Raw genomic sequence first — 25,203 nt, forward strand, 5'->3', positions numbered from 1 at the left:
GGGACAGGGCCTTAAATAGGGGGACAGGGACTGAGGAGGGGGGCAGGAACTGAGGAGGGGGGACAGGGCCTTAAATAGGGGGACAGGGACTGAGGAGGGGGGACAGGGCCTTAACTAGGGGGACAGGGACTGAGGAGGGGGGACAGGGCCTTAACTAGGGGGACAGGGACTGGGGAGGGGGACAGGAACTGAGGAAAGGGATAAAAAAAAACAAAAAAAACTAAAGTGCCTTCCCCCCTCCCTGAGGCTTACCTTGGGCCAGGAGGGGTGGGACAGGATCTGGAACCTGCAGCCTGCAGTCAGTGGAGTAAGCCGGCCTCTCCTGATGATGTCAGGAGGAGGGGGCGTGGCTTCCTCTGCTCCCCAGCGGTCCTGTGAGAAGAGCAGAGAAAGTCACGCCCCCTCCTACTGACATCATCAGGAGAGGCTGGACGACTCCACTGACTGCAGGGGGAGAGGTGAGTTTACAAATCCGAGTCCCCAGTCAGAGGCAGGGGATTCGGATTTGTGCTCCCCCTGCTCTCGCAGCCGCTTGTGCCAGCCCTGGGTCCTGCAGGACTAGTAATGGGAACGGCGTTCCTGCTGTGGAAAAAGTGCAGGAACGCCATTCCCACGCGTTCCTGCAGGACTCGAGCCCTGGGTTTAAGTATCTATTTGGTGCCAAAATTAGGTTTAAAAGGTAGACACTTATACTGTGCTCATAGTACCTGAGGAAGATGGTAATCCGTTGAAACATGTTGTGCTGCTTGTGGACACCATATGGTGACAGTTTTTATACCTCTATGTAAGGTTTTTATTACTTTATGTTTTCAATAAATGTTTATGATATTGATGAGATCCATCCTGCTTTTCTTCTGATTTGTCTCTAAGGAGAAAGCTGCTGCTAACCTGCATCCAGATCCCATCCCAGTGTCACACTTAAGCTTTTTTACCTGAGCCAGTTAAAGGAACAGGTTCAATAAAATGTGAGTGTGATACCAACTATTACCACAACTTACCTGTTTTTAGTAAAACCATGCTGTACTACCCTATGAGAGTTTTCTTTTTCCTATATTTTCAGAAACACATGCTCTCCCAACAAGGTATATTCGTATGTGTTACTTTCTCATCAGATACACATGGTGTATATGATTGATGTTTTAAGGTTTTCCTGGTAATTTGCGTGTTCACTTATTTTATTTCTGGGTGTATTTATATGGTGAAATTGGAGTGATTCATTTCATGGTGAATATAGCTGCAATTTTCCTACTTTTTAGCACCAGTTTGCATATATTTGTTTTTAATGTTGTTATCCTGTAGGTCAAGTGGTCAAATGGATTGCCTTCACACTACAGTATGCCTTAATATTTTAGTATCATCTGTTTGTAATTATCTTTATACTATCTGCAGGATTAGCAAAATCAAGTATTAATATAAATAAAGGACAGTGTTGGGTGAACTTATTTAAAGCTCTGTCACCCCAAGCTTACCTTTCCTCATTTGATTCCACTTCTCTTCCTGACTCCAAAAAACAATTCTTGCTTTCTTTTTCTTTAAATGCATAAAGCAACGTGGGGACTACTTTGTCTTATGTATTTTTTTCCTTGAAAAACTCGACAAGGGTAGTGCTTAAGGCATGCTCCGCTTCCTTTGTCAGGCCCAAATGTCCCTGTATACTTACCTGCTCGTCATGTCCCTCTATTCAAAAGATTACAATGTTCATACAGGGATGTTGTGCATGCCCAGTACAATCAGTGCAGGGGTGGAGGAAGAGTAGAAGAAGGCAGACACAACACATCATTGCCCGGCTAAACAAGATGGCACAGAATAGAAAGAGATCCTGTTCTATAGACTTGCTATGAATGCTGTGCTGTAGAACAAACCAGCAGCAAGAAGATTTAATGCAAAACAAGATTTTAGATAAAAGAAGATTTGACGCAAACAGTGGGTCATGTGAGCATATTTTGTGTTGTATTTAATTTGTCATGGTTGAATATATTTATTACCTGTTATGTATTAAATTTAAAACTCAAGGCACACCTACCAGTCCAGGATTTAAGGATTACCCAGTTTTGTCTAAGGTGTTTTTAGAAAAAAAAGAAAAAACACCTTAGACAAAAGTGGGTAATCCTTAAATCCTGGACTGGTAGGTGTGCCTTGAGGACTGGGTTGGGAAACACTGCTCTAGGATATGGAAGCCAGGTCAAGACAAAGTCCAGTATCAAAGGCCTCTGGCCTATTTATTTTGTTGTTAAGAAGTATCAGGAGGATACAACAGGATACAACAGGATACAACAGGATACAACAGGATACAACAGGATACAACAGGATACAACAGGATACAACAGGATACAACAGGATACAACAGGATACAACAGGATACAACAGGATACAACAGGATACAACCCTTCTTTCTCCACAAAACACTTCCCTCACTCCACCCTGCTTTAACAGCAGTTATAAAGCTGCTTACAGCCCCTACAGGTGAGGCTAATGACCTCGTTAGGCTCGTTAGGCAGTGAGCCAGAACTCCTCGGAAAACCTGGGCATGCATAGCCACTCTGACAGTGGGTGGAGAATCGGCCCACCCTGCTCTTCCGAATACTCCACCCCAGGGACCCAAATAACAACATAGAAAAAAAACAACTAAATTTAAACTTAACTTTCCCTGGGGCTGCATGTGCTTACCCACATGTCAGGATAGTGGCTGCGCAAAAGTCTGGGTGCCAGATATACCGCTCTGATCACCATTCCCAACACTCTGTCACAATATATATATATATATATATATATATATATATATTACCAAAATATATTTTACCAGGATGGATACATTGAGATTTCTCCCGTTTTCAAGTATGTCCACAAAACATTGCATTGTTACAATAGGATACAATATTACCAAAATACAATATACAAACTATATATATATATATATATATATATATATATATATATATATATATATATATAGTTTGTATATTGTATTTTGTTAATATTAATATTGTATCCTATTGTAACAATGCAATGTTTTGTGGACATACTTGAAAACGGGAGAAATCTCAATGTATCCATCCTGGTAAAATATATTATAAACAAATAAATTAATTCATTATTTTTTTCTAAATAATTATGACACATAAATCAGTGCAGCGTAGCAAATTGTCCATAATGTTAAATCAGATGTCTCTAAAATACAATTTAAAAAAAAGCAAACTCTTAAGTTCCTTTTCATAAATGGATGTAATAGTGCTAAAAGATGTGGAGGTGACAGATTTACTTTAGGAAGGATGATTGAAAAAAAATGTAACCCTTTCTTGTTTGTCTGAGGTTTAGATTGACTGAACTATTTTCTCATATCTTATCTTACTTGTTTGTTTATGGACACCTTGATGTATTGTCTTGGTAAGTGTGTTTTTTTAGCTTTGTCTGTGTAGTAATGTGTTTTGCTTACTGTGATTGCTTTTTTCAGCATCTGACAAAATACATAGAGTGATCTTCCAGATATAGAAGCAACAATATAACTGAAAGTGAAAGACCTATTTGCAAAAAATAATTTGTGTAGATATCATACATCTCAAATTAGCCATAAAGTTATAGAGAAATTCTTCCAGTCTAGCTATGTTCACATTTGAGTATCTTCTAGCATTAAAGGGACATTATAGTAACCAAAACAACTAGAGCTTAATGTAGTTGATCTGGGGAGTATAGTCAGTCCCTGCAGGATTTTTAATGTAAACCCTGCCTTTTCAGAGAAAATGCAGTGTTAACATTACAACCTAGGAACACCTCTACTGGCGACTCCTCAGATGACTAGATGTGCTTCCTTGGGCAGTGCTGCACAGTGTGCACCACTAAGGTTTATTGTCACCACCCTCTGCATGGAGACGCTGAACTTTTCCTATAGAGATGCATTGATTCAATGCATCTCTATAAGGAGATGCTGAATGGCAAGGGTGGCGTTTGGCTCCGCAACCTGCCCCGTCTCCTTGGCTGAAATCATAAGAATTGACAATCTCAGTTGATAATGTCAGCCAAGGAGGCTGGTCAGGGGTGGGGCAAGATGCTAGGAGCCCCGTGCAGCGCTGGAAAAATGTGAGTAAATCACCTTTCTAGCCAGAGGTCAGGGGGGCCGACCACTGAAACAGTGGTTTTAGAACTATATTGTTTAGAATACATGTTTTGTTTCATGACACTATCATGCCACTTTAACACATTGGGCTTTTTGTTTAACTAAAATAAGAATTTTAGTGAATTGTCAACTGAACTGCGAAATTCAGAACAAATGTGCTCAGTTATAGTCATACAATGGCTATCTCAGTTTGTATATATCACATTTAATTTATCCATTTGAATATTTTTTTCAATTCACTATTGTCAGAATAGGATAGGAACGAAAACACACAGACCCAGAACACAACAAACGTGTGACTAGCTGTGTACTGTTTCTTAGAGTGTCCGGACTATCGGTGAACAGAGTCAGAGTAAATAGCCGAGGTTACCGGTAAGTATAGGAGAAAACTGGATAAACTGTATACTACTTAAGGTCAAAGGAGTATAATTAACAGTAGAGAAATGAAACAAGCTAAATATTGGATACCAGAATCAGAATACACAAGAACATGCTAATGGGATAACTAGAACCACAACAGGGCAACAAGGAGTGGGAAAGTAGAGTATAAATAGGCAGGGCTCACGTCATCTTAGAATTCCAGAGGCTTAATGGGTGGTACAAAACCCTATGAGACTGATTCAAGACGTAATCAGATCACGTAAAGTTTCAAGTAACAGATCAGCAACCATGACAACTACAACTATGTGTTTAGGGAACAAACTCAGTACCTTCTGAAATGCATTTGTAATGCTAAATATATTCTTAGGACATTCATATTTTAAATAGATTCTGTTTACTACAAATTTATGCTATGCACCAACAGATCTGCCTTCTCTCACACAAAGCAATGATATTACTGGGCACTAACCTATTATGTTCTCTTTTTACCCCTCTACCTTTGTTAATTTCTCATTCACAGCCCAAAATATGTCCACTACTTTAAAGAGCAAGACAGAAGCCATCAATATTACTTTACATTTCTTGATTGTACACATATAACCAGTGTGTTATATACAGGGCACACTCAAACCTTAATCCTTTAAAGGAATACTATAGGATCAGGAACACAAACGTGCTAATAACACTATTTAGCCCCCCTGGCCTCCCCTCATCCCCTTAAATATAGTAAAAACCTACCTTATTTCCAGTGCTACGCGGGTCCACTGGTGCTGATTTCGCCTCTGATGATCTCAGTCAATCACAATACTTTCCCATATGAGAAAAGTTCAGTCTCTCCATGCAGAGCGTGGAGACGCTGAACGTCAGTGTTGCACACTGTGCAGCACTGACCCAGGAAGCACCTCTATTGGATGTCTGAGAAGAGGTTTTCAAAGGCTGTAATATAAACACTGTCTTTTCTATGAAAAAGCAGTGTTTACAGCAAAGAGCCTGCAGGGACAGGCTATTGACACCAGAGCATCTACATTAAGCTGTAGTTTTTCTGGCGACTATAGTGTCCCTTTAAAGATGGAGTCAATTGTCCACGTTCTGAACCAAAGCAAAACCTGGAATTTGAGTTACATGTCTGTTCAACCATATTTTACCTCTTTCATATTAAATATAGAAATTCCAACTTCTGTAAGGCAATTTAACTGTGAATGTCATAATACTATTAGCTTTTACTGCAATAAAACACGCATATTTGTAGACTTTGATGACCCACAAGTACTACGATGTACAGGTTTAATGGTGTTTTAGAAAGTCGCCCATTTCAGTTTTTACACATTGAAATTTACCAGATTGGCTTGCTGGTCCTGTGTTACTTTTCAGACTCTATGGCAACCCAGGGATGAGAATTACCCCCCATCATGGCATACCATTTTACAAAAGTAGACAACCCAGGTTATTTCAATTGAGGCATGTCCAACCGTTGGCATAGCCTACAGATGGGGGACAACTGGATTACTCATGTTCTCACATCAATGGTGAAGGTGCCCACCCTTCTTAAAGGAACACTATAGTCACCTAAATTACTTTAGCTAAATAAAGCAGTTTTAGTGTATATATCGTTCCCCTGCAATTTTACTGCTCAATTCACTGTCATTTATGAGTTAAATCACTTTGTTTCTGTTTATGCAGCCCTAGCCACACCTCCCCTGGCTATGATTGACAGAGCATGCATGAAAAAAACAACTGGTTTCACATTCAAACAGATGTAATTTACCTTAAATAATTGTATCTGAATCTCTAAATTGAACTTTAATAACATACAGGAGGCTCTTGCGGGGTCTAGCAGGCTATTAACATAGCAGGGGATAAGAAAATCTTAATTAAACAGAACTTGCAATAAAGAAAGCCTAAATAGGGCTATCTTTACAGGAAGTGTTTATGGAAGGCTGTGCAAGTCACATGCAGGGAGGTGTGACTAGGGTTCATAAACAAAGGGATTTAATTCCTAAATGGCAGAGGATTGAGCAGTGAGGCTGCAGGGGCATGTTCTATACACCAAAACTGCTTCATTAAGCTAAAGTTGTTCAGGTGACTATAGTGTCCCTTTAAAACACTGGAACTGACATCCTCGAATACTAGCCCAATTGCAGGGCACACTATAGAGATTGAGCCATGACTACAGGAGGTGACTGATTTGATCCAACATACCTATATAGCTTTTAGATTGTATAGAGAGTCCCTGAAAGAGAATTATATCCACTCATCCTAGAATGTGTTTCAATTCTTCACCTTCCTAGACTATTACAATATATTAATAGATAAGCCCAAACAAGCAGTCAACAAACATAGGGTTAACATTAACCAATAACTGTGTGTTTAAGTGTACAATGTCATAGATGGATATTGTGCAAAGTGAAACAGAGGCTGAGGGTAAGACTGAAGCAATTTTATTTCTACAGCGGTTACTGAAATGGAAATAAACATACATGCTGCTGTGTCCAGCACCAATTATAGTAATCACAGATCACTCAAAATTACAGGCATGAGACAGGAGAAGAAAAGCAATCTGTACCTTGCATTAAATACTACATCAATGCAATGGCCATTAACTAAAAAACAAACTGAGAACTACATAAATAGTCTGTGTCATGGGAGGTAAATAGTTAGGTTAATGAAAAGCCAATTGCAGCTACTGAGTAAAAATATACATACTGTTAATATGGCATCATCATTTCCATGAATATTTAAGACAATAAATAAACACTTCTATTTAACACAAGGGCTCAGTTATGTTTCACTACTCCGGTGTCTACTATTGTGGATGAATATAAACCCAAGTGCAATACAGGAGCTGTAAGAGTACAGTTAAGTTAATGAAGCCCACAATGCAGTAGAAAGGCTGAATAACACAAAATCAGGTTTGCAGGGGTCAAACAAAGAATGGACAGGGAAGCCAAATATCTGGTCAGGCAGGACAGGATGAGAAATCAGGCAAGGGTCAAGTACCAGGAGAAAAACTGAGCAATCACTGAATCACACAACAAGAGCATTACTGGGCAGTGAGCCTCAGGAGCAGTGAAGTTTAAATAGGGAAAAAGAGGATTAGCCACGTTTTCTCCACCTCCTACACACACCTTTCGATCAGATCTGCCTCCTCTCCCTTAAAGATGACATCGCTCCTGTGCATATGCATCTAGAAAGGCTGGTTCTTCCTGCAGCTCCATGCATCTATGATGTTGTAGTGGAGCCCCTTTGGATCAGCGGGCTGCGAATGGAATGCAGTGCTGCTTGAAACTGGGATGCATGCTGCCAATCTAAAGTGAAGAACGCGTTGGCCGAAGAGAACAGGAAGACACAGGAAGACGAGAAAGGGAGACACATTGCGGGAGTACGAGGTAGGTCGGTGAGTGTGGGCCTGACAGGAGCAATTCCAATTGAATTTTAAATTTAATGCCAGAGTAGAGTTCGGCTATTTTGACGTTAAATTTTAAATTCAATTGATATTCACTTGGAATTCTAGCTTTAGTAACTAACACTGCCAGTCTGTCAATGCCCACTACCCCTGGTAGAGCAACAGCAGAGCAGAGCTCCTCCTCTAACATTCCTGGGGCCATGTTTCAGATTTTTGGGGATTGATAAATGGTGAGTAACCAGTCATTCTGGACGCAGCACCCGTGGACGCAGCACCCGTGGACCCCCAGGTCACCCTAAACCCAGGGCCACCCGCATCCAGCAAAAAAAAGGAAAAATCCGAATCCCCTAGCTAGGGACTCTGCTTTTTCAACTTACCTCACTCTCCTTGCAGCCTGCAGCCAGTGGAGTAAGCCGGCCCCTTCCTGATGATGTCAGGAGGAGGGGGCGTGACTTCCACTGCTCTTCTCACAGGACCGCTGGGGAGTCTGGGAGAAGAGCAGAGGAAGTCACGCCCCCTCCTCCTGACATCATCAGGAGAGGCCAACTTTACCTACTGCTGCTGCTGTATGCTGGTTGCTGCTCCTGTCGGCTGCTGCCCACGCCTCCCTGGCTTTAGGTGAGACTCAGGGAGGGGGGGGGAATTCACTTTGTTTTTTTTTATCCCCCTCCACAGCCCCTATCCCCTTCCTCAGCCCCTGTCCCCTTACTCAGCCCCTGTCCCCTCCTCAGCTCTTGTCCCCTTGCTCAGTCCCTGCCCCCCTTCCTCAGCCCTGTCCCCTTACTCAGCCCCTGTCCCATTGCTCAGCCCGTTCCCCCTTCCTCAGCCCCTGTTCCCTTGCTCAGTCCCTGTTCCATTGCTCAGCCCCTGTCCCCTTACTCAGTCCCTGTCCCCTTGCTCAGCCCTGTCCCGTTCCTCAGACCAGTCCCTTTCCTCAGCCCCTGTCCCCTTTCTCAGCCCCTGTCCTGCTTCCTCAGCCCCTGTGCCCTTGCTCAGCCACTGTCCCTTTGCTCAGCCCCTGTCCCTTTCTTCAGCCCCTGTCCCCTTGCTCAGCCCCTGTCCCCTTGCTCAGCCCCTGTCCCCCTTCCTCAGCCCGTATCTCCTGCCTCTGCCCATATCCCCTTCCTCAGCTCCTGTCCCCCTTTCTTAGCCCCTATCCCCTTGCTCAGGCCCTGTCCTGCTGCTCAGTCCCTGTCCCTTTGCTTAGCCCTGTCCCCCTTCCCCAGCCCGTATCCCCTTCCTTAGCTCCTGTTCCCCTTCCTCAGCTCCTGCCCCCCTTCCTCAGCCCCTGTCACTTGCTCAGCCCCTGTCCCTTTGCTCAGTCCCTGTCCCTTTGCTCAGCCCTTTACTCAGCCTGGTCCCCTTCCTCAGCCCCAACCCCCTTCCTCAGCCCTATCCCCCTTCCTCAGCCCCTGTCCCCCTTTCTCAGTCCCTGTCCCCCCCCCTCTCAGCCCCTGCCCCCCCTCATTTCCTGTCCTCCTTCCTCAGCCCCATGACCCCATACACCACAGCCCCCATAACATCCCCACTACAGCTCTTCTTCCCCAATTGCAACCCATATAACCCACACCACAGCCCTTTTCCCAAATTGTAGCCATCAACCTACTCCAGCCCCTATCCCCCTACTACATTTCCTAACCCCCCAATAACAGCTCATACCCTCCACTACAGCCCCTTTCCCCCCACTACAGCCCCTAGCCCCCTACTACAGCCCTGTCGCGTTACATAGCCCCTGTCTACTGGCTTTAAAAGTGTAAGGTTTGGGTGTATGTGTGTGTATGAGTATGTCTGTGTGTGTCAGTATGAATATGTGTGTGTCACTTTCCTCAGCCCTGCCCCCTTCCTCAGCCCCTGTCCCCTTGCTCAGACCCTGTCCCTTTGCTCAGCCCTGCCCCCCTTCCCCTTTCCTCAGCCCCTATCCCCTTCCTCAGACCCTACCCCCTTCCTCAGCCCCTGTCCCCCTTCCTAAGCACCTGTCACCCTTACTCCCTGTTACCCTCTCTCAGCCCCTGCCCTCCCCTCTTAGCTCCTGTCCTCTTTCCTCAGCCCTATGCCCCCACCCACCACAGCCCCCATAACATCCCCGCTACAGCTCTTCTCCCCTACTTGCAACCCATATCACCCACTGTCATGTATTAATCTGCACATAAAAATGTGATTAATGGCATTTACTGTCCTGACAGGATAAGTTGTGCCGAGCAGCAATCAATCCACAGGAGGATTTGTGCTGAGCAGCAATCAATCCAAAGGAGGGTTTGTGCTGAGCAGCAATTATGCAAATAGGAACCTGGTAACTGCCTTTGGGGTCAAAGGCTGCTTACAACCAATCAGATCCACAGGCGGTGTATTTAAGCCCAGTTCTCCTCTTGCTCTGTACCATGTCATGGTTTCCCTTGGGGTTGTCTGAGAGTGCGTTATTGATTCTGTTTTTTCTGGTTATTTCACTTTGGCATTGATTTTGACTTCCCTGTTTTCTTGCATCCCTGACCCCTGGCTTTTCCTTATCATTGTGTCTCTTTCTGTATCCCTTGACCTCGGCTATTTCTGACTATTCTTTGGTACGTTAGTCCGGCCATTCTAAGGTCCGGTATATGTTACCTATCAGTCCTCTGTGTTACACAATTCTACGTGCTGGATCATACTGTAATCCTGACACCCACACCAGAGCCCTTTTCCCAAATTGTAGCCATCAACCTACTTCAGCCCCTATCCACCACTACATTTCCTAACCCCCTAATAACAGCTCATACCCACCACTACAGCCCCTGTCCCCCCAATACAGCCCCTAGCCCCCTACTACAGCCCTGTCCCGTTACCTAGCCCCTGTCTACTGGCTTTAAAAGTGTAAAGTTTGGGTGTATGTGTGTGTATGAGTATGTCTGTGTGTGTCAGTATGTATCTGTGTGTGTGTCAGTATGTCTGTCTGTGTGTAAGTGTCAGTATGTCTGTGTGGGTGTCAGTATGTTTGTGTGTGTGTGTCAGTATGTCTGTGTGTGTTTGTGTGTGTGTGTGTGTGTGTGTGTGTGCGCAAGTATATCTGACTGTGTGTGTGCCAGTATGTCTGTGTGTGTGTGTCAGCCAGTATGCCTGTGTGTATGTGTGTGTATCAGTATGCCTGTAACAGTGTGTCTGTGTGTGTGTGTGTCTGTGTGTCTGTGTGTCTGTTAGTGAGTGTGTGTGTGTGCCTGTCAGTGAGTGTGAGTTTGTTAGTGTGTGCCAAATCAGCAGGTGTGTGTGTGTGCCGGTCAGTGAGTGTGTCTGTTTAGGTAACTGTCTCCCTTCAATCACACTCATTTGGGGAGTGCATCTAGAAAGGTTGTGGCCAGGGCCAAGCATTATCCCCCTACCTCCAGAAACACTGAGTGGCAAGCTTATTGCCGCCCAAGGTACGATGCCGAAATCACACAAATGAGCCTTGCCGCATGAGGCAGTATGACTGTGGCGGTTGAAAAGTGCTAGAGAGGAGGCTGGGAATGAGTCGGAGAGTGAACCAGATCAGGGTTCGTACGGAATTGGTTCTGGCCATGCTTTGATTGTACCTGAAGGAGCTTGTGGCCTGACTAAGATGTGTGATACTCCTGGCCAAATTGGGGTGGAATCCACACAAGGTTCTTAACTCTGCCTTAATGTCATGCCATAATAAGCACCCAGACATCTTTTGCCCACTGGATGACAGAGCTGAGAACCAGATAGTGGATCTGGAGGACTTTTGTTGCTGGTTCCAGAGAGCAATTTACATAGATGCCAATACCTCCCTTTCTATGGAAAGGCACTTTTGTTTAAGATTGAACCCAAGATGACCACTTTACCTCAGATGTATTGGTGCTCAACACAGTTCAAGGTTTCCAGATAGAACTGGTTTTGCAATCTGCAATCTTGCAATCTGTCTTCTTCTACTCATATTTCATTCTCTCGCCAGGACTGCAGGTTGATAGACGAGCTGTCGCCACTGCTCAACAAGAAGGCAACAGAGTTGGTTCCTCCTTTGATTGGTGGGGTCATCAGCAACATTTTCTTGGTGGGAAAAAAGGGAGGCCAGATGCGCCTGTTCATCAACCTGTGGGTTCTCAATGTCACTTTTACCAAATTAGTGTGCTATTACTGTAGATGGTAAATCTATAAATAAGCAAAGGAAAATATAGTGCAGATGGTATAAATAAACCATATATAGGAAAGGGTGGGGGGAACTGGATTGTTCTCAATGCCATTGTCCATTACTGCCATTTCAAGATGGAGGGCATACACCTGTTGTGTATGGGTGGAATGCAGGAATCTTCAGCATTTCTGTTGGCAGGCTCAGATTTGGTGCTTCACATGTCTTCCCTTTGGGCTCTCATCAGCACTTTGGTGCTTCACCAAACTGATTTGACTGGTTGTGGCATGGTTACGGAGTCGAGGCGTACAACTGATTGTTTCTCTCGACAACATCCTGGTGATGGCTCAGGATTGCGTTGTTCTGTTGCAGAAACTGCAGTAGACAGTGAACGTCCTGTCTCAGCTGGGTTTTCTCACCAATTGGATCATCCCTGATCCTGGTCAGATGTCTGGAATTTCTCGGTCTCATCCTGGAGACCCTCAGCCTTCCTGCCTCCAAAGTGTGGACTATGCACAAGGAACTTTGCTGTGCCCTTTGCCATTCGCAACTCACACTATGGCACTTGGATTAGATTATCGGTCTACTAGCGACCCCTTTCCAGATGGTGTTTCTGGTTCCTCTCCACTATCGGGTCCTTTAGTGGCTTAAGATTGTTCATTTGCATGAGGATGTGTCTTATGCAGATTGGATTGTCCTGGACGATAAGATGAAGAACAAGCTTCGCTGGTGGATCCACAATCTGTTGGCCTGGAAGTGGTCCATTATTGTCAACTGTCTGGGGGTCACCCAATTGACAGTGTTGACACAATTGGTGTTGACACAATTTTTGGAAATTTTGCCTGGAACAGAATATCATGATGCAAGCGGAGTACCTGCCAGGCCTCCACAATGTTCATTCAGATTGAAATTCTTGCTACTTCTCGGTTTACAGCACTTGGAGGTTGGCCGTGTGGGTGTTCTCCAATATTTGTTCTCTGTGAGGTGCTTTTGCTATAGACCTGTTCATGTCATATCTCAATGACCATGTTTCTTCAGCTGGCACCAGGACCCAGCGGTGGAAGCAGTGCATGCTTTCCTGCAGGTTTGGCAGGGAGGCCTTCTGTATGCATTTCTCCCATTCACAATGCTTCCGCAGGTCCTTCTTTAGGTCAGGCAGCTGAGGTGGCTCTGCTGGCTCTGTTTTAGGAACACAGTCCTGGTTCCTGCAACTGTTGAAGTTTTCAATGGATTGCTTATGTCTTTTCCCCCTCTTTTCCAACTCTGCTCCTTCATGGTCAGTCTTACCCATTGGTCATGGACTTGTCTCAGTATCTTCATGTGTGGCAACTTTCTAGAAACCCTGGGAGATCCATGACGTTTCAGAGGCTACTCTACTCTTCTTGGGGGAAGCGTGTGCTCCAGGAATTAGGAAGTCGTATTGGCCCACTTGGCATGCATGAACTGTCTAGTTCTAGGGATGTGGATCCTGTTTCGGCCCCTTTGAGGGTGGCCCTCCAATTTTTCATGTCACTCTTTGAATCCTGCAGGGTGATCTGGAGTCTGAATTTGTACAGATCGCAATTTCTTTAGCGCATCAAGGTTTTGACGGTGCTCTGTCAGGTAGGCACCTTCTGGTTTGTCAGCTGCAGCTAGGTTTATGACTTTTGAAACCTAGGTACTCCTATGTGGGACATGTCTTCTGTACTGTCGCTGTTTGCTTCTTGCCTGGCTAATTTGGATCTCTCGTTACATCAGTTGTCATCCAAACTAGTCCATCTTTTCTGTCTCATCGCCTGCAAGATGGTTTCTGACATTTGTGCATTGGATTTTGAAGCCCTGATTTTCCATCCAGACAGGATGGTCGTTAACATTTCTGGACACACCAAGACTTTGATTCATTCTGTGATGTATCTGACTTTCCCCTCGACACTTGCTTTGTGTTCGGTTGCTTGTTTGAGCGAGTATGAGGCATTCATTCCAGAGCTTTTTTTTCTCTCTCCGTTTTCCCTTTTTTCTAGCGCGACCCTGGCACATTGGGTCATGTGGGTTTTGCAACAGGCTGGTGTGGAAACTTATGTATTCGGTGCTCATACTTCCAAGGGTGCATTCACTTCTTCAGTGATGTTGTCAGGGGCTTGGAGGATTTAATATGGACTGCCAACAGGTCATCGGAATCTACATTCCACAAGTTTTATTTTCAGTAGGTTACACATGTTTTGTTGTGCAGATTTAAACATACAATATGAGCCTCCGTGTCTTCCCATAAAATTGCATTTGATAAAAGACATGGAGGCGGGTATTGTTCTGCCTGGGTGTTGTGGATTTTGGTATGCATCTTTTTGGGTTCTTTCACTTCCCTTCCCTTTGTTTGTTCTCTGTAGGTGTTCTGCGGTACAGTAAGTGTTGGTCAGCTTGGATTGCAGTTTGGTGTATTTAGTTATAGCATATCTTATTTGATTAGTCTTTGCTCTATAGACACATGTGGTTACAGTTTGGTTTAGCACTGTTTGCTTGCTTACACTTCTGTATTAATATTATAATTTTAACCATTGGGCTCCTGTTCTCTTGTGTTTTTGCACAGTGATTCCGGTGTGATCCCTGATCCAGCAATGTTCTTCTTTGTTTGGGACTTCATGGGCTGGATGTTTTTTTCGGTTCCTGGTTGTTCATCATTGTTTGATCTTAGTTGTTGTTTGCTTCTCCTGTGCTGGATATTTGTTTGGATTGTTCTTGTTCTGTTCCAGATTGTACTCTATTGTTTTGCATTAGAAAGAGGAAGATTTGAGGGTGGTGCTTATGGTTATACTGGGACCTGGATAAGGATTGGATGGGGTCACTGTATGTTCTGTTTTTTTTTTTTTTTTACTCTTTTTCTTTTCTTTGCTGCTTCTGATGGGCAGTAAACAAAGGGTAAATCAATACTCACCTCAATGTCTTTTATAAAATCATGACTTTTCATAATTTTATTTCATAAAATTCTCTAGTTAAGTTTTTGCACAGCATGGCTATTTGAACCTACATTTTGCAATTCAGATTGCAATTCATTACAATTTGGTGGTAAGTGAGTAAACCCCATTTACTTGTATATATTGTCAGTGATGCATACAGGGATGTGATGCAGACAGCCTGCTGCTGGGTCCATTGAGTGAGCACTCAGAAAAGCAGTCCAATCATCCCAAACTGCAAAACAACACCCCTATACAGCAAAATCAAACTGTAAGGATTTTTTTTTTCTGTTGTTATTTACAGGATTTTTTCCCTTTGCAAATGTATCTTACTCTTATGTCACTCCTTGTTATTTACAAACTGTGAATATATAATTAATTATGCAAATTAGCATGGCCAGTATTTTTTTCCAAGAAAGTTGGCAACCCTATTAATGGCATTCTATTACTGCATTACAGAGAGTCATTTAAAGTAATGTTAGTTCCCAAATAATTGGTAAACTAGTAAGCTGCAACAATAAAACATCAATCACACTTCAACCTTTGTATCATAAAGATTTTGATAGGAGCGTAATTTCTTTTGAGACTTCCAGAAAAGTAGAAAGTGTGATTTTACACCCTCTTGGCAAATGTTGTCCCCTCAATCTTACAGCTACTACAAACAGCAATTCTGTCTGTTATATAGCTCAACATGCATCTGTCTCTTTTTAAAATAGGGCACGGTACACTTGAGCACACAGCTAATATTAAAGGTCAACCAAATGCCGGACCTATTTTTCAAAAGCTACACTTTTTGCCCTATTGTCTTGCTGGACATGTGGAGAAGAAATGATAAAGGAAGGAACAGCGTTATATTGTATCGTGAGTCAAGCAAAACAGCTGGGCAGCTTTAATTGTGAAGGTATGGAGGAATAAGTAGTCTATTTGATTTTGTGAATCATAAAGCAAACAGTGATTTCCCTTCACTGCTTCCCCTACTGTAATGGATATACAATAAAAAGAAAGAATGAAAAGAAAAAAACTTTTTTTTAAAAAAATAAATGAAAAATAGATACTATATTTAAATATCTAATAGAGAGTGAGGATTAATACAAAAACATTTAGACACATCTTTTATATAAAATTATTTGTGGAATTTAACTCTTTCTTACCAACTATGTGTGTGTGAAGTGTGCTATGTGTGAAGGGTGCTGTGTGTGTGTGAGAGAGAGAGGTGGTGTGTGTGTGAGAGGGGTGCTATGTGTGAGAGAGGTGCTGTGTGTGAGGGGTGCTGTGTATGTGTGTGAGGGGTGCTGTGTGTGAAATAGGTGATGTGTGTGTGTGAGAGGGGTGCAGTGTGTGTTAGAGGTGTGCTGTGTGTGTGTGAGAGGGATGCTGTGTGTGTGTGTGAGGGGTGCTGTGTGTGTGTGTGGGGGGGTGCTGTGTGTGTGTGTGAAGGATGGTGTGTGTGTGGGGGGGTGCATAGGAAAGGGATTTTTTGTTTGTTATTTTTATTTTTAAAAAGCTTCATGCCCCCCATCAGTACTTCAACCCTTCTTCTTACCTTTGGTGGGAGGGGGGGACACTGCCAACCCTGGTGGTCCGGTGGTGAGTAATGATCTATAGCCTGCAGCTCCTTTGGCTGCAGGCTATCTTCACTCCTCCCGTGAGTAGAATGCTGTGTTGGAGCGTTCCTCCTGCTCATACCAGCATGCTCACGGGAGGAACTGCCTCCCAGGTCCTCTCTCCTTCCCGCTATCCCTCTCACTAACAAAGGGCCTTTAGGCTGGTGAGGGAGATCTTTGATCTCCTCACCAGCCCGCGAAGGCCCAAAACAAGTAAGCAGGGCCGGCTCTCTGTGGGCTGGCAGGGGAGATCAAAGGATCTCCCTGTCGGCCAGTACATGGGCAATGCTTTGGGGCCCCTATGCTTGTGGGGCCGCCTGGCAAGTGCTCAGCATGCCCATGTGGAAAGACGGCCCTGGCAACATTGCAATGATGGGTTGCAAGTGAAAAATTATTAGCACATATCAGTGCCTGCAAAAGAAAGTGTTTCTGCCCTGTGATACATAAAAGTTTAATTTTAACTAGGGAACGATTTGTTCTCTGTGTGACATGACATCTACATTTGTATTTGACATAATTTTGTATTTTGCTAATTTGTCACAATTTCCCATGAGCAAAGTATTTAAAGCAGCACTGTTTGGGGACTATGCATAATTTACAAAGACCCTCAATAGTGACATTGCTCCCCGTCAAGCTACCTTACATGTTGAAGTGGGAAACTACTTTAGGGATAACCCCGACACTCGAAGAATGGGAACTATCTATCATGTATACTAAACAATCTTCGAAATGTGTCACAATCTGGGAAGCCTACTTTAAGATACTAATGAGATGGTATCTAGTCCCAAGTAGACTTCATAAAATATACCCGACCTCTCCCTCAGCATGTTGGCGTTGCAAGTCGGGGTTAGGTTCTATAGAACATATATTTTGGCAATGCCCTGACCTGAAGATCTTCTGGCAGCTTATCCAAAAGACCATTCATGCACTGTGTAAGGTTACTTTACCATTACGCCCGGAAATTTACTTACTCCACCTCATCCCAAATTTACGTGATATGCCGTCCAGAGATGCGGTGTTAAATATTCTAGTAGGAGCAAAATTGAGTATAGCATCCCATTGGAAAAGTACCACCACCAGGGCTGCCATCAGAAATTTTAGGGCCCCTGACACAGCTCAAGATCTGGGCCCCCGGGGCTAGCCCCGAGTCCGCCCACAAGGATGAAGTGTGTGTGTGTGTGTGTATAGTGGATGCGGTATGTGTGTCATGGATGCAGTATGTGTGTCATGGATGCAGTGTGTATAGTGGATGCAGTATGTGTGTCATGGATGCAGTGTATATAGTGGATGCAGATTGTACGTTTTGTGTAATGTATGTAATGTTTGTATGCATGCATTAGATGCAGAGTGTGTGTGTAGTGAATGCAGGTGTGTGTATAGTGAATGCAGAGTGTGTGTTTTTGTAGTGGATGTAGTGTGTTTGTAGTGAATGTAGTGTGTTTGTAGTGAGTGAAACGTGCGTATAGTGAATGTAGTGTGTGTGTGTGTAGTGCAAAGTGTGTTTAGTGAATGTAGTGTGTGTGTAGTACAAAGTGTTTTTAGTGAATGTAGTGCGTGTGTAGTGCAGAGTGTGTTTAGTGAATGTAGTGTTTGTAGTGAGTGCATAGTGTATAGTGAATGTAGTGCAGAGTGTATAGTGAATGTAGTGCAGAGTGTATAGTGAATGTAGTGCAGAGTGTTTAGTGAATGTAGTGCAGAGTGTTTAGTGCAAAATGTGTATAGTGAATGTAGTGTGTGTGTGTGTAGAGCAAAATGTGTATAGTGAATGTAGTGTGTGTGTGTGTGTAGAGCAAAATGTGTATAGTGAATGTAGTGTGTGTCTGTAGCGCAAAGTGTGTTTAGTGAATGTAGTGTGTGTGTGTGTAGTGCAGAGTGTGTTTAGTAAATGTAGTGTATGTGTAGTGCAGAGTGTGTTTAGTGAATGTAGTGCAGAGTGTGTTAGTGAATGTAGTGCAGAGTGTGTTAGTGAATGTAGTGTGTGTGTAGTGCAGAGTGTGTTAGTGAATGTAGTGTGTGTGTAGTGCAGAGTGTGTTTAGTGAATGTAGTGTGTGTGTAGTGCAGAGTGTGTTGAGTGAATGTAGTGTGTGTGTAGTGCAGAGTGTGTTGAGTGAATGTAGTGTGTGTGTGTGTGTGTGTAGTGCAGAGTGTGCTTGTAAGGATTCAGTGTGTGTGTAAAATAGGGGGGAAGGGGAGTATTATTTTATTTATTTATTTGTGTATATTTCAATTTTTCCCCCCCTCCCTGGTTCTTACCATGCCAGGGAGGGGGGAGATCGCATTTCCTGTTGATCCAGTGGCATGGTGGAGGGAGCCAGCCGCGGTACATTGAAGAGGGGGCCCAGCAGCACACATTGTCTTCCTTTTCAGCTCCTCTCTGACTAAATCTCACGAGACAGGCCTGTGTGCTGTGCGGAGCGTTGCCATAGTAACCCGTGGCAACGCTCTGGCAGCCGCAGGGTGCAGGAAAGTTAGACAGAGAGCAGCTGGAAAGGAGGACAGAGTTTGCTGCTGGGCCCCCTCTTCGTCGTACAGGTAGAAGGGGGCCCTCTGCGCACATATATTTATGTGCTTCTCTATGACAAGCGTTCAGCGTCGACATGCAGAGCATGGAGATGTTGAATGTCAGTGCTGCACATTTTGCAACACTGACACAGGAAGCGCCTAGGTGTTCCTAGGCAGCAATGTACACACTGCATTTTCTCTGAAAAGGCAGTCTTTGCAGCAAAAACCCTGCAGTGGTAGACTATACTCACCAGAACAACTACATTAAGCTGTATAATATAAATTAAGCTGTAGTTGTTCTGGTAACTATAGTGTCCCTTTATGTTTGTGCGTGCAAAGGGGTAGGGACTGCAGAGGGTGCCGAAAGGAAGGGGCTGTAAAGGGTGTGAGTGGAAGGGGCTGCAGAGTGTACAGGGGGGGAATAGAGGCTGTAGTGGGTGCAAAGGGTAATAGGAGCTGCAGTGGGAGCAGTTGGGTAGCCCACTAGCCACTACCAAAAGCGAAACCCTACCATTGCGCACAGTGCAGGGGGTAGGGGATACAGTGGGAGCAGGGGGGTAGGGGATGCAGTGGGAGCAGGGGGGTAGGGGATGCAGTGGGAGCAGGGGGTAGGGGATGCAGTGGGAGCAGGGGGTAGGGGATGCAGTGGGAGCATTGGGGTAGGGGATGCAGTGGGAGCAGGGGGGTAGGGGATGCAGTGGGAGCAGGGGGGTAGGGGGTGCAGTAGGAGCAGGGGGTAGGGGGTGCAGTGGGAGCAGGGGGGGTAGGGGATGCAGTGGGAGCAAGGGGGGGTAGAGGATGCAGTGGGAGCAGGGGGGTAGGGGATATGCAGTGGGAGCAGGGGGGTAGGGGATGCAGTGAGAGCAGGGGGGTAGGGGATGCAGTGGGAGCAAGGGGGTAGGGGATGCAGTGGGAGCAGGGGGTAGGGGATGCAGTGGGAGCAGGGGGTAGGGGGATGCAGTGGGAGCAGGGGGTAGGGCATGCAGTGGGAGCAAGGGGGGTAGGGGATGCAGTGGGAGCAAGGGGGGTAGGGGATGCAGTGGGAGCAGGGGGGTAGGGGATGCAGTGGGAGCAGGGGGCATAGGGGATGCAGTGGGAGCAGGGGGCATAGGGGATGCAGTGGGAGCAGGGGGGTAGGGGATGCAGTGGGAGCAGGGGGATAGGGGGTGCAGTGGGAGCAGGGGGGGTAGGGGGTGCAGTGGGAGCAAGGGGGGGTAGGGGATGCAGTGGGAGCAAGGGGGGTAGGGGGGATAGGGGACGCAGTGGGAGCAGGGGGGTAGGGGATGCAGTGGGAGCAAGGGGGGGTAGGGGATGCAGTGGGAGCAAGGGGGGGTAGGGGCTCCCAAAACCCTCCCAAGCCTTACCTCTCTGGTGGTCCTCTTCTGAAGGAACCTCACAATGCTGACACGCTGCCTGTAAGTCTGCTCAGGGCAGCTCCGCACAGCTCACTCTGCACTGTGACTGATGATGTCACTTCCTGCAGAACAAGCTGCACGGAGCTGCCCTGAGCAATGTTACAGGCAGCTCAGTGAGGCTGTGTTTGGAGACAGGCACACTGAGGGGCAGCCTAGTGGGGTCTTTGGAAGGCCCCTATAGCTGTCCCTCAGTGTGCCCTGCACGGAGGAGATGATTAGTAGCAGCAGGGGCCCGCGGACGGCTGTGCGGGCCCCTTGCTGAGTGCAGGCTGGCTGGGGAGATTGTTTAACTCCCCAGCTCAGCCCTTACTTACTGAAGCAGTATGTGGGTCTCGGGGCCCCCCAGGACCGCCGGGCCCATGACAACGGTTATGGTTGTCATGCCCTGATGGCGGCCCTGACCACCACCCCATCACTACCAGAGGTTATGCGCAGGGTAGATCTGACATACCATCATGAACTCGAATGGGCTAAAGGAGGCAATGTTCAGGCTTCTCTGACCCGATGGCGGAATTAGGCTTCACTTATGGAATCCTACACCACCTTGTAACAGGACATATGCGCTCCGTGACCCTTAAGGTCGTTAAAGTCTCACTCTCAAATCCACACTACCAAAATCGGTAGAGCTGTAACTCCGCAACTCAGAACATTCAAGAGGTCCCATATAGAATGCAGACTTCTCAACTAGTTCAGCAGACCCTCACAGTCCCCCACCCATCACTCCTTCCCCATTCCTACTATGTTTTCATTTTGGTACATGTATATGCTACATTGTTTATGTGTTTCCTTCGCAATATTGGTGTGGCATACAGCCGCTCATTGTAGGGCATTCGGAGCGACTCAATCGATGTGGCACCATCCCTTAACCTAGGACTTCTATTGAGCAACACCTTAAGCCCTATAGCTCCTCCTCGCTACCTTACCATGGAGATATGCTCCTTTAATATTGTTGGTGTGCACGTGCAAAATTACACATTTGACGAATTGTTCTCATAGTCCTCTATCTATGTTAATACTACACCTACTACACTATGGCAAGCCGTGTCGGGTCGCTCCCAGTGTCTTGTATAGCAAAATGTTCTTATGTACAATGTAAACCTATACATCAGTATTATGTATTCATCCTCCTTATGCATTGTATGTATGTGCAAACCAGTAAGTTCTCTAGCCTTCCCTCTCTGCTTAATCATCTATACGTGTATGCCCCCACATTCACATATGGGAAGACTCTATTGTGCCAACTAACACCAGAATTTGTATTATGTATGTGTATATCATATATGTCGCATTATATATGTACAATTGTTTATCTCTTTTGTTATCTTTTTACAAAATGAATAAAAAACTATATATTGAAAAAAAAAATAGTGACATTGCTGCTGGGGGTCTGGTGGGCAGATGGAGCAGGCAAAGGTGTGTGTAACTTACCTGAACTTGTCCTTCACAGGCGCCGGCATTTTCTTCATCACCTGAAGCCCACGTCACTGAGTGAGAGGTCAGTGAGTGTACTTTCTAGGTACAGTATTGAGGTCTACGGAGAGTCCACCAATCCTCCATAGACAGAGCCAATTCCCTGAGGCAGTCACTGGTGAGTGTTGAGGGACCGACAATTCTAGACATCGGTAGCTCCGCCCTGTGTCTAAAAGTGTCAGGAAAAATACTTAGACAAAGTAGTCCCTTTATGGATAAAGTGCTGCCTTAGTGTTTTGTACCAGTGTTGATTTAATCGTATAAATCCTTATACAGCAGTGCTTTATGGGAACACGTAGATTTTTGGAGTTGTATTACAGTTATCAGCTTCCTACTATAGAAAGCTACTAACTGAACCACAACTACCAAAAACATAACGATGGTTATTTTAACCCTTTCTTCAACTATCATTTTTTTGTTAATGAATTTGATCTATTCATTTTATGACTCGGAGTTGGATCCTTATATTAAGCTTAAAGGGACACTATAGGACCACTCAATTTTAACACTTTAAGTAAAAACATTGCTATTCTGCAGGAGCAGAAGTTTGTTCCAGATGAGCATCAGGCAATTCAAAAGTGGAAATGTAATTAAAGTATCCTGAAAAGTAGAAGTTAAATTCCATGATATTTTTTATCGTATTTATTAAAAAGGGTCCGTTTTCACAAAAATTTCCTTTTCAGAATACCGCCAAATTTATACTGATAGAAAAAGTCCTCTATGTTTCTTTTTGAAAAAGTGACTGAATATTTATCAATCTGTTGCATCTCACTAAAAAAGGCACATGCTTAAAAATGATGCTTATGGTGCAAAAAATCCAACAGACTTAATAAATAGTTTTACAAATTTGCCAAACATTTCTTGAAAATCAGAGGGAAACATTATGGTAACACTTTGATAACTCTCCAATGTCTCTAGATGGGGTTAGACACCATATATAACTTTAATTATGGCATAATTTGACGGACAAGAAGGTTTGCGATAATGGGATCAATTAATAAGCATGCATCTTGGAATGTTACTTTGCATTTTGCACTTTAAGTATTAAGAAATAAAACAAGTACTTGACATATGCTGATACAGAAAGGGTTACATTTAAAATGTTCTATTGCTGTTAAATTACATTTTAACAATTTTTCTATGCAAAGGACCTACATAATGTTTTTTTCCTGATAGGACTGTTAGTATCTTCAGCTCCAAAAGTCAAACCCATTCAATTATGACAAAAGGCATCTTTCCAGAATAATATAATTAGAAAATGATCAGCACCAGCTGCTTAATACAAAATGCTGCCATTTAATAAAATACTTTAAACCTTAACATTGGGATGATCCATTTGTTCAGTGTGAGGATTTAAGCCAACATTTACAAAAAACTGGAACTAACAAGGCCATTTCCAATGCTGTATTGTAACTAAGGCGAACAGACCTCTCTCTATTCTGCATTAGCTTCCAATGGCACTGGGTAACTATTGTTTATTTATGATGTGACAAAAGATAGAAGCAGCCAGATGATTTCTGAAGTGTATAGGGGAATATCGTCTGCTAAGATTCAGCCAAATTCAGCAAAGTTGATTGGACTGTGCTTCCCTTTATAGATGGACAATGACCCAAAACATACTCAGGTGTTATGTAAGACAAATCAGTGACATATTCTGCAATGGCCAAGTCAATCATCTGATCTCAACCCGATTGAGCACGCTTTTTACTTGCTGAAGACAAAACGTAAAACAAAAAGACAAACAAACAAACAACTGAAGACAGCTGCAGTAAAGTAAAGGCCTGGCAAAGCATCACAAAGGAGGAAACCCAGCATTTGGAGATGTCCATGAATTCACACTTCAAGCAGTCACTGCCTGCAAAGGATTCTAGACAAAGTATTAAAAATGTACATTTTATTTATGATTGTGTTAATTTGTCCTATTACATAGGAGTCCTTGAAATAAGGGTACTGTGTAATAGTTGCATTGGTTTCATTTCATACAATGTTTTTTGTCCAACCCCACTTTAAAGCTGAAAGTCTGCACTTCAACTGCATCTTTGCTGTTTAATTTCAACTTTATTGTGGTGGCGTACATATTCAAATTATGAAAATTGTGTCAGTGTCCAAATATTTCTAGATCTAACTGTATAATCCCTTAAAGAAGCCTTATAGTGCTGGCATAGATGTTTAAGTCCCTGGCACCTCTCTCTGGGGAGTTTTAAAGGGGATTAAACAAATATTCTCCTCTGCTACAAGATCTGCTGGTTACTTTTAAAATAAATGAGAATAGTATTACTCACTTGCTAGTTTTTAGCATTGATGTTGTAAGGTGTTTTTTTTTTCCCGTAACCTTGGACTCCAAATAATACATATTTATAATCATAGTGTAATTGTTAAAAATCAGACTGGGTCTCATCTTCTCATTCAGAATGTTACAATTTATTCACCTTTAATGTCTATTTCAAACATCACTGACTGACTGCAATAAATCTAGTGTATTTTGTTATGGAGACACATGTCAATAAAGCCACTGCAAAATTAAGAAAAACCTCAGGGCTACATCTGTCTAAGTGCACTGTTTTTCCCATGTGTCCTATTACACTCTAAAATGTCTGAATTTTAGATATCATCACCAGATATTCTGCAACTGTTCATTATTGTTAGTAAAGGGAGCTAGAGCATTACACCCAGAGCCTGTGCAGTTGTTAAGCCATCAAACCTCTGCTTGCCAGTGTCTGTCTAAAGATCTGTCCCATGTTCCTGCCAGATCTGAACACTCATCTTCAAACTGCCAATTCATTTCAAGGCTGGTTCTCTGGTGTTGGCGGGGGAAAGGAGTGTGAGCTGCTCACTCCATGACAAACTGTCTGCAAAACACACAGATCAGGCATCACCTCTGGGAGTTGTTGTTAGGAGAGACATGATGGTTGGAAGCAAGGTAGAGCTGGACCCTGTGCTATCAGTTATTGTGCTGATACATATTAAATATTTAGTGGATTGCATACCAGTTCATGTTTGTGAATTTCAGACCATATTATGACTGCTTCTTGGTCTTATAGACAGAAAAGGGCACCTGTAGTCCAGTCCTGCAGGGGGCACTTTTTTCATTACTTATAATGTGCCATTTTGCCTTTACAAGATCACTGTGAAAAAGGTATATAGCTGGGTGTAATACACTCAAATTAATATTTTTTTCAAACCACTGGAAAAACAGCTGGTGGGGAGATTAGTATTTCTTCCGCATTAGTGTTACTGCATCAGACTGATCTTTCTCTTCAAGCTTCCAAATGATCCACCATTAGGCTCATATTGAA

Source organism: Pelobates fuscus, chromosome 3, assembly GCF_036172605.1.
Source record: "Pelobates fuscus isolate aPelFus1 chromosome 3, aPelFus1.pri, whole genome shotgun sequence".
NCBI classification, from domain to species: Eukaryota; Metazoa; Chordata; class Amphibia; order Anura; family Pelobatidae; genus Pelobates; species Pelobates fuscus.